Source organism: Mytilus edulis, chromosome 3 (genome assembly GCF_963676685.1).
Source record: "Mytilus edulis chromosome 3, xbMytEdul2.2, whole genome shotgun sequence".
In the NCBI taxonomy this organism is placed as follows: Eukaryota; Metazoa; Mollusca; class Bivalvia; order Mytilida; family Mytilidae; genus Mytilus; species Mytilus edulis.
The window spans coordinates 39,918,211-39,929,692 of record NC_092346.1 but is presented as its reverse complement, the minus strand read 5'-3'; the positions used below and the strand labels follow the sequence as shown (position 1 = coordinate 39,929,692).

The 11,482-nt window shown below is 33.3% G+C and overlaps 1 long non-coding RNA gene across 1 annotated transcript in view; it reads right to left on the bottom strand.

Moving 5' to 3' along the window:
* Positions 1-4,441: 4,441 nt before the first annotated feature.
* The window catches only part of LOC139514856 (uncharacterized), a 51,659-nt gene continuing 44,618 nt past the window's right edge, over positions 4,442-11,482 (bottom strand). Inside the window, exon 3 of the long non-coding RNA XR_011662731.1 lies at positions 4,442-4,558. This is a non-coding gene — a long non-coding RNA (uncharacterized lncRNA). The remainder of the gene's footprint in view (positions 4,559-11,482) is intronic.

The following is an 11,482-nucleotide window of genomic DNA, read 5'->3' as shown; positions in this document are numbered from 1 at the left end:
GATGGTTGTGGCCAAGTTTCGAATAATTTGGCCCAGTAGTTTCAGAGGAGAAGATTTTTGTAAAAGATTACTAAGATTAACGAAAAATGGTTAAAAATTGACTATAAAGGGCAATAACTACTAAAGGGGTCAACTGACCATTTTGGTCATGTTGACTTATTTTTAAAATCTTACTTTGCTGAACATTATTGCTGTTTACAGTTTATCTCTATCTATAATAATATTCAAGATAATAACCAAAAACAGCAAAATTTCCATAAAATTACCAATTTAGGGGCAGCAACCCAATAATGGGTTGTCTGATTCATCTGAAAATTTCAGGTCAGATAGATCTTGACCTGATAAACAATTTTACCCCATCAAATTTGCTCTAAATGCTTTTTAAACTAGATACCCCAATGATGAATGTGGCCAAGTTTGGTTTAATTTGGCCCAGTAGTTTCAGAGAAGAAGATTTTTGTAAAAGTTAACGACGACGGACGACGACGACGACGACGACGGACGACGGACGACGGACGACGGATGACAGACGCCAAGTGATGAGAAAAGCTCACTTGGACCTTTGGGCCAGGTGAGCTAAAAAGGCGACCATGTCTGATGACGTCGCATATAGAGTACACAAGTTACTGAAAATCATTAGAGAAATAGATTCCGATATTTCTCACTCTCGACAGTTAAAAAATAATTATTTAAAAAGCTCGCCATGCCTCGCGCTTTTAATAATAAATAAACTCACCAAAGATACCAGGACTAAATTTAGTATATACGCCAGACGCGCTATTCGTCTACAAAAAGACTCATCAGTGACGCTCGAGTGGAGAAATATCGTAATACACTTGTTGCAGTGTAGGAATCTATATTTCTCATAGCGTCTCGTATGTCCTATTCCAAAATGTTTATGTGTATTGATTTAGATGATCGATATGTTATAAGTGTACATCTTGTTGACTCTTACCTTTTATTTATCTTTGTTGCCATTTCAGCAGTTTTTTTCTCTTCCGGTAAAAACAACCAGCTGTAATGATTATCACCAGCAATACAGCCATAATAATAAAAAATCAACGGTTTATTATCATTGTTCTCATCTATACTATTTTTTACCCCTAAAATAAAACAAAATATCTGAAAAGTCTACAACAGATTGTATGCTTATCGTTTAATTTTTTTAAGTCAAATATAGTGCAACAACTAACAAATCAATACTGATGTTGATACTTAAATCATATATAACAGTTACAGTATAAAAGAGAGGCTGCTGCAATTGGGCTAACAATGTTTTGATATTGAAATAATTGTACGGTACGAGCAACGAAATTATTTTTTATTGGAAAATGTTTCGGACTATTTTACTTGAAATTCATAATATAATTCTTTTACATATCAAATGGTTTCATAATTACGCATGTATGAAATACTTAAAGTAATGTTAACAAACCTTCACTGCTATCAAATTTCTTGCTTGTTATAGTGATGGAATATTCTCCAAGATAACAGTAAACGTCAATTTTTCCGCTTAATGGCACATTGGAGTTTATTTGTAGATCTGCAGCAAAGTAAAAACCTGGTTTTGTAACTGAAATTTGTATATCATCTGTAATGTTTTGCCCCTGAAAAATTATTAATATGATGAGAAGAAAGAACTGTCTGCAATAAGTGTGGCTTACCATCGAGTTAGACCTCGAGCTAAAGTTCTGGTATTAATTAAAGTTGTAGTTTTCAAGAAGTTAATTTAAATTTTTAAGTTTTGCTTCCAATTTCAAGTAAATAATTCGACTTACTTTTTTAGTAAAACACTTTTTATCAAACTTTGACATGTTTAAGGAAATAAACTCATATTAGATACCAGGTTTTAAATCTTGTAAGCCAGACGTGCGTTTCATATACAGACGACTCAGTAGTAACGGTCAAATCCCCAAAATATTAAAACAGCCAAATAAAAAAGGAAGTTGAAGAGCAATTGTGAACTCAAAATTTCGAACGTAATCTTTCGAAAATCAAATCAAAGATTTGAGAACTGTTAATTGATAAAAATAATTAAGTGCTTACTTCTGGACAGGCGATACCCTCCTTAGTATCGAGTTAGTAAATTGATCACGAGTTTGAAATACGTTTAGTTAATTGAAAATGATGGTAAATTGAAGTTTTGAAAATATTTTGTTTACACATATTAAAGTGAACAACTAAGGCTAAAACCTCGTTAGTGGCTTTCTTATGTTAATTTTGAATTGATGATATTTGACATTATAGTTTTTTCTTTGTTGAAGGTATCCACACCGGTCTAGATTCCTTGTGGTTATTAAATATTGTATAGATGTAACGGTTAGTCAATGGAAGGGTATATATTACAAAGTTTAGTGTGAGGGACTTCGTCGTTTTAATCAAAACAGTCCTGTTGGAGTATATTGATCGTTCATTAATGGGATGGCACAAGACATTCTTTGAATCTGGTACCGTCTCCTTTGAAACCATTGATTTTGAACATGATACAATTGTTCGGGAGATCAGGCATATTTACGATAGGTGACTTTTATATTGATCATATAAAAAGAAGATGTGTTATGATGATTGCCAATGAGACAACTCTTCACAATGAGCAAAGCCCATACCGCATTATCAGCAAAAAAGGACCAGAAATTACAACTGTAAAACAATTCATGCAATTTTTTGAAGCACAAGGTTATTCGTGCTGTTTAAGAAATTTTAAGTACTTTAAGTTGTCTGAAGAAGTTATATCGATGATAATAGACCAAATGAGTTATCATTGAAATGAACGCCATCTCTGTAGGCCCCACTGTGAATACCGTGAGGTAAAAAAAAAGTATCTTGACCATTGGACATGAGTTTGTCAACTAAAAACAAAGCGTTGGATCTTGGCCTTTGACTTATGGCTTAGGTTAATTTTCATGTCAAGTATAAACTTTGAAATTATAACTGTTATAACAACATATAGAGACGACACGATCTTAACCATAAGACATGGGGTTGTAAAATATAACGAAAGTTTTCGCACTTGATCTTCGACCTTGGAAGTTGTACATACATTATGACACACATCCCTGGTGTGAGTGAAAATACATGTCAAGTTTAAACTTTGAAATCATTACGATTCTCAAGATATAGAGCACATACGATCTTTCCCATAGGAAATATGGTTTTCTACTGAAAACATAGTTGTTGACCTTGACCTTTGACCTAGGAAGTTGTACAAACTTTATGACACACCCTCTAGTGATGTTTAATATACAAGTCAAGTATACACTTTGAAATCATAACAGTTCTCTAGATATAGAGCAGACACAATTTGTTAATTAAATACGGACGGACAGACGGACGCCGGATATTTGTATACCATAATACGTCCCGTCAAAATTTTGATGGGCGTATAAAAATATAATTAAACTACAAATGGTAAGTCACAAAATCATATCCAATCTGAATTACAAATAAATCATCAAAACTTAAAACATTAATGTTGGATGCAAAAATACCGAGACAAGTCTTATAGCAATGATAATTCATACACAACAACACGGACATACTCGGGAATAGGTCACGTTCGGTACTTTAAAGATCAGACGACCAATATGTGATGGTGTCCATGCATAAAATTTACGGAATGTCATTTTTAATATTTCCTACTTATAACTTTATTGAAGCAGTTTCTGCGTAAGTTGCACACTCCTGTAGATGAAGTCCGTATACTATGAACATGCACGAGCATAACGTATCAACTGAAACTGAGATATGTTAACACCATACGATTGGGCAGAAGGTATGATTTTGCTCCGAAATGGGAAATTGTTAGGTTAATTTATTGATCAAGGTATGAATCAGTCCTTCTAGTATCAGTAGTACCCTTAATATCAAGTATATTAGTTGTAAGTACTGGCTAAAATATGGGTTATTCAGTGATACATTTGATAGGACATCGTCAATATATCTGTAAGTATAATTGAAGAATTTCGCAAGGTCCTTTTTTTTTTGTCTATTAAAAGGATCTGAATGAATTCTGCTTCATACTTGTAAAAACACAAATCGGTCAGTAGGGTACACAACTAGTACCCATTGAAATACTGACTGTCTGTTGAAAAGTAAATCCTACAAACTCAACAAATATATTATCGATCAAGTCCAGCATTTTGATAATATCATCCTCAGTAAATTTTCTAGTAGAATCAGTGTGGTTCTTCACAAAGTATGCTAATCGTAGCTTAGACTCTTTTTTCAACTTAAACAATTTAAATATACTTATTAGGCTACATATCGGACAAGTGCCTTATAACTGTTATACAAGCTATCGAAAACCAGAACTTTTTAAATAATGGTCTTTTTGTAAAGCAAAACAAACTTTCTGAATTGTTTCACTTTTAATGAAACACTTGCACGTTTGTTTATTTATTTGACAAATTTATCAAGGCATTCTCTTTACTCGATTTACTTACATTTAGATCAGCCCCACATAATGGTTTAGGAAATATCTTAGATATATTAATTTTCCAATCTAATGTCTTGTCTTTTTCTTTGAACTCTTCATTAATATCTTCAACATGTGGTGCATCTAAAAGTACAAAAATCTAAAATGAACTAAAATCCAATCAAAATTATTAACAAATTAAGATCCAAAATAGAGAAAAATGTACCTGACACTAGAACATAGATTCCCTTTTGCTCTAACAAGTCTTATAGACAAAGTATTGTAGAGCTATATTAAACGTTGTAATTAACACGCCGTCTTTGTCAATACTCAATCCTCTCCTCAGCATAATTCTCGTACTTTCAATTCGATTTATAGGAAAAATGATTGTAATGTTCGAAAGGTAAAACATGAGTAATCCATCGCAGTGTAAAATTTTCCAGACATGCACATCGAGATCAAGCTGTTTACCTTTGAATAACTACACGATATGTATGTTTCATTATGATACAGTTATTTTCATTGGCTAACAGCTATTTCGCGTCCTTCTGAAATTAACTTCGTTTATTCATTACACAATAAAGATGGCACGAGGTCCCACAATAAAGTGCACAGGTAAATAAAAGAAAAACTTGCGAAAAGAAGACGTGTTTTCATGATCCTAGCTAAAAAAATGTAGTTATAAGTATTGAATGCTTATTTTTGTAACTTCATAGTGGTGTAAAAGCGTTGATCGTTCGCACATTTTTAGAAAGAATCGCTTCCGCGCTTCATACAAAATGTACTTCGGTCAACGTTTTTACACCCCAATGACACCCCAATGAAGATACAAAAAGAAGCATTCAATTCTTAACTAAACGACAAACTAAGATGATTGCTCGTCAAAACACGTATTGTTTTACATGTCAATTATCTCATCAAATTTTTTTATTTTTTTTTTAATTTAAATCAATACTTAAGCTTGCAAACAAATATCGATTGCTTGAACATCATAAAAATTCGCTCTTCGTTATTAGGGGCATATTTTATCACCAAAATTGTCACCTCGGCTTAATAAATAATTCTTATAAGCTTGATTCTATCATAACCAATTCGTTATATACATATATCATCAAATTTACGTTTCTTGGATCACATAGGACCGGCGATTTCAATTGTATCCAAAATAAGCCTGGTTTCGTTACACAGCTTTGCGTTATATATAATTGTTCATATTGAATTCTAACACAAAATATAGTGTTTATGATAAATTCCGTTATAACTTAGAGCATACATGTAACTTCCTTGCGAATTTGTCAGGGGGAAAAAGTACCCCGAATAGTAATCTCTTTTAAGTTCGAAAATTATTTAAGTTAGTTTGTAAAGTTTTTCAAGGCACGAACATTTGAAGTTTTTGTTTATAGCAAATCGGTGGAAAAATCTTTAGTATATGATGAATATTATTCTTTCCGTAGTGATAGAATATAATGCAACCGACTTATCCTGCTTGAATCCTTCCACCTCCTCGTGGGTGAGTAGGTGACTTTACCCTACGGAAAGGGAACTTTTACTTAAAATAGAATGAAATTCAAAACAGTGTGGCTGTGGCCATTGATTGACACATTAAATTCATCCATTGACTGGGACAATTTACGTGAACGTTTGTCTGTAACGACCACTGTTCACGACGTACCTACGATAGACATTTAAACTGTGGAGTTACCAAAGGTTTCTTAACGCCTTTAATTATAAAATAATTCGAAAAAATAATCAGGAATATTAACCTTTATGTTTTGATTTATATAATTGATATAAATCAAAACATCGTGTTATTTCTGATTAATATTTCGAATTACTTTATTAAGGTGTTGAGAACCTTTGGTGACCCCATAGTTTAAGTGTCTTTAAAAAGAACATAGTGAGCAGTGGTCGTTACATACAAACGTTCACCTAAATTGTCCCAGTCAATGGATGAATTTAATGTGTCAATCAATGGCCACAGCCACACTGTTTTGAATTTCATTCTAATTGAATATAAGAAGACACACTGTAAAACATATTAGCACTCCAAAGTAAGAAAATAAAATTAAAATTGAACCACAATTTTTTTTATCATATTCTATAACTGGTTTTGTAATACATGTGCATATGTATGTAATCAGCATCTTCCACTGATTTGTTTTAAAATTTTTAAATGGTGAAATATAATTTCTTTTTGTGTATCCAATGCAACATTTTGCATTTATTTACCATAAAATATCGCCAAAAGGGGCATTAAAATGTTAAATATTCCCAAAAATTTGGTTCAAACTAGAGTTTCAATACTTTTATCTAGCAAAAGATCAAATAAAAAGTGGGTGTCTTCCGCCTTATTGTTTAGTTAAATTTGAAAATGTGGTGATTCTTTAATATCAGGAGTCATTGAAAATGTAAGAAATTCATATTTCCACCTGCCACTATGACAGCTAACGGTAAGAATAATGCAGCATAATTAGATTGTGCAAATCCTGTTTCATACTGCCAACTTCAGATATGTGAGCTACGTTTTAGTTATCAGTGAATAGTTATACAAATTTATTTTTAAAATGATCCGGAAAGCTTTTCAAAGTAAAAAGCACTGCCTTTAGCTCTCTCCAAGTTGAACTTTTGAGCTTTTCTTCGTTTGTCCACATCTGATGCGCAATTTGATTATGCCCGCGTCACACTGTCCTGATTTTTATATACGATGGACACCCGAATGCGAAAATTGTAAGTTCGTACGAAGTTGGTGACGATCTTGTTAAAATACCAAAAAGTGACCGAAGCAAGTACGATGAATAACGAAGTCTATACGAGGGTGTCGAAAGTATATACGATAGCAAAAGATGGACATACGAAGGTTAACCGAAGACGGTATTTAAGCTTCATATCTCAGCCGAAGCCTACAAGATGGATCACGAAGGCTACACGATGGATTACGATGATGTCGCGATGGCCATACGATGTCTAAAAGACGTCATGTACAGCTTACGATGCATTTAAATTATATGCCGAAGGCATCACGCGTTTTAAATTGTTTGATCAATATTGAATATCAATTATATTGTACAGCCCGTAACAGAGTAGTGATCGAATTCGCGTTTCTTTACCGTCAGAATAAGTTACGTTATCGACAAACTTATTTCAGAAGTGACATAATTTAATTTTCTTCATCGACAAAATATTTCATGTCCAATGTTTAAGTTTTCATTGTTTAAGTCGAAGTTTTTTTTAACACAGTAAAACATTTTTAAAGTTAAATTTATTTTCAAATCTCTTCTGTTTAAAATTGTCGAAACTTTTGTTTAAGATTTCTGTGGTAAGCTATCTATTCTATAGTTAGGACCATTTTATAATAAATACCCTTTTGTATAAGAATACTTTCTTTATAGAAGTATAGATCTGCTGGTTATAGATTTTTTTTTATAACTTTCATTATTGTGACGACCCGCTATGAAATTCAGATTAATTTATAAATGAAGTTTTTGGTCATAAACACAAATCTTTTAAACAGTTTGACGAGTGCGTCAATGTTACAGTAATCTGTTTACTGTAAGTAACTAAACTTGGCCCGATTCATCTATCATTTATGGAAACTAATTCACCACTTTCTGAGACATTCATTTTTATTTCACCATCAGACATGGAGCTACATTTGTAACTAAAGGAAAACTCTCAAATTAAAGAAATTTGACATGATATACTGAAACTTTCTTATAATCAATTAAACGACTGCTTTTCAAAGATATGTGATTTTTCATGGTCAAACTTTTTCATTGTTAACGGACATTTTGAGATTTTTTATTGTAAAAAAATGGTGTTTTTTTTTAAAGAAATCAACATTCAAAATTTAGAACTTCATGAACATGTACAGGAAGCTGAATTATTGCACATCTATGTACTACTTAAAATTGTACTTCGATCTGTTGCGTCCTTAAAATGTTCTGACCGTCCTAAGATTTAATGTACGGAAATGTTTCGGTAAATTGCAATTGATTTAAATCCGAATTGAATGTTTATGACACACAAAAAGAGAAACCAGAATCTCTTGATGACCAAACGTATGTACACGTTGGGGCGATTTAGAGCTTTTCAGAAGGAGTGAGATTCCACCCTTGTTGAAAGCCTATAGTGGAGACCTCTAGATTTTTAAATTCCGTCCGTTTTTCTCATGGATGGAGTGTGGTCTCTCTGTAAATTACCCCATATCTTTTCATTTTCCTATTTACCGAAGGTACCATGTGAAAATTTCCATTGGATCATTTCTGTTAAACTAAATGTACAAAACAGGCTCAAGAAAAGGCGAAATTTCTTTTTCAAACACGAACTAGAAATCCATGTTTTTCTAATAGAGCACCTTACATTATCGTCAATGAGTTCAGGCATGTGAAAAAATTATATAATCATACACAAGAAAGAAACCCTGAACAGGCTTTCAGCAATAATTTTTACCTATTTAATATTAAGTAAATATTAACATGTACATGTATTTGATAAAGTACAGATATAACAAAGAAACTGCCCGGTATCCAACGTAAGAGTACACTTTTTACTGCACGCGTAGTCGGGTGCGTTCACTACGAGGACACTTGTACCCAACTACGCGTGAAGTATGAGTACAGAATCGTCCCATACAGGACATTTTCTATGTTATCCTAGTATATTATCCGACAGTTAAGAATGAATCTGGTCAAATTTTGAAGTTGAACATGTGGGAATTTTTGATTTTTGCCACGGACCCTGATTTTGACTTAAAAAAACTGCTGCCTCAATATTTTGTCATATGAAGAAAAAAAATTGTCAAAAACAAACTACTTTTCGCCCAATCGAAACGGTGCATGGACATATTTTGTTTCATATTATTAGAATTATTTTCAATATTATCGGTATTAAAATTTATTATCGACACATGAAAGTTTGTCAGCATTGTCAATCTTTTTAACGTTAAAGTACCAATAGTTCGGTCACTACTCAATTAAGTTTGTCGATAACGTAACTTATTCTGACGGTAAAGAAACATCAATTCGATCACTTCTCTGTTACGGGCTGTACATTTAAATTTTGGTTTAATCATAAGACGAAAGACCGTTGGTATTTCCAGTTACTGAATAATTTGGTTGATTTCTAAAAAAAATAGTTTATGTATCAAATATGCGTATTCAATTTACCATTTTCTGCATGTGTCATATACAAATAAAGTGTCCATATTTGTCCCCAATATGTTACATACGAGGGGATGCCACGCTCGGCATTGCCTTGTTTGAACTGTAAAATGTGTGCACTAGTCTGAATAATCACCCATAATTATGCCCATGTTTACTGATCTATCTTAAAGGTAAGGTAATGGGTTCGTTGATCCCTTTTATTCAATAAGAGCTCTTTCCAGGAGAATATCATAATAATATAGACTAAAGGAAGGATGTGAGGAAAGCAACAAATGCGGCAAAATATGTCATATAGAAAACAAAATGTTTATGGAGTAGACATTCGTGTGACAACAACTCAGACGATACATAAAAAATCAGAATAATGAAGAAAAAGTTGGTTTCCCTTTATACGTGTACATGCAGTGTTTGTATACGAGGCGCGTTTATGATTTTCATTATGTTATTTGATATGAAAAATTGACAAAAATAATATTTTATTTGTAAAAGTAAAACCTTAGCCTGTAAAACCTGCTCTTCTTAATTTTTCCATTTGAATTAATAGAAACAACGCTCTCGCCTTTCTTGTTCTCATAGAATCATATGATATGAGCTCCATGTTTTGTGAACGTCTTTCTTAACTGTCGTATGACTGACCAGTGCATATCGCGCATGGCACTTTAAATGTATTTAAGCGCGAAAATTAACTTACATTTAGCTGGATTTATTGCCGTCGTAGTTCCATCTTGTCACCTTCGTACTTTTATTCGATGGCATCACGACGGGATTACGAGGTCTTCACGAAGTCGTGTTGCCATCGTAAGACCTTCGGGTAGCTTCGTGATTCATTCGTGAAGACATCGTAATGTCAAAACTGCCCGATGGAAACGATGGAAACACGAATGCAATACGATATTCAAAGATGCATTCTCGGTGGCATTGCGATGGTGAGGATGGTGATACGAACTCAATACGAACCCTCAACATCGGACGCACCTTCGGGGATTTTTTAACATGTTAAAAAATTTAGAACCCTTCCCGAAGTTGTCCCCGAAGGCTAGAAAAGGTGGCCGATGGTTCTTCGATGGTTAAAGATGGCGCTACGAATAGACCGATCTGGATACGATCAGTCCCGGTTTTGAAAATTTCCATAATCGTGCTGCCATCGGCATAAAAATCGGGACAGTGTGACGCGGGCATTAGTAAAATGCACAATGTAACCGGCGCCCGCATCAGTATAAGCTTACCTCTCGGGAAGTCTCTGTATTGGTGCTAACACGCAATTAGGTAAAGATTTTAGTGAAGAATGCCAAAATTCTAACTCTTTAATAGACATAAGATCTAATTTAACTCTAGAGTCCCAAGAGGATCGCTCTTTTACTAAGTGATGTTAGTGTCTTGTCATAATTCTACATATATTACCTAATACGGGTGATAAGGCAATGTCAATGATTTTACCAATTACCGCTGCAACTTTCCTTGCAGTCGTATTACAAGGATTTACAAGTGAAGTGATAAAGCAATAAAATTCAAAATATTCAACATTTTCTGTTCGAGTACACTTAAAATACCCCTTTGTAAATCCCATACAAAACCAAGCCAGTCTTAACTTTTGTGTGACTTCCACACACTTTTTTCATAATTTGGCAAAAACTCTCAAAAAACTCCTGATAATAAGTCTGACAATACCTCTTTTGACACTTTTAAACATAATTTTTCAGTATCTTCAAATCCAAGTCCATCATCTAGATATACAATTATTTTAAATCCTTTACTCCGCCAATATTTTACTAGAGGGCGTACAATTTTTGTGAAAATATAACAAGCTGAGCTCAGCCCAAAAGGTAAAGCTGTAAACGTGTAATATTTAATTTTAGTGTTACTTTTCCATGAAAACACAAGAAACTTTTGTGATTCAACATGCATA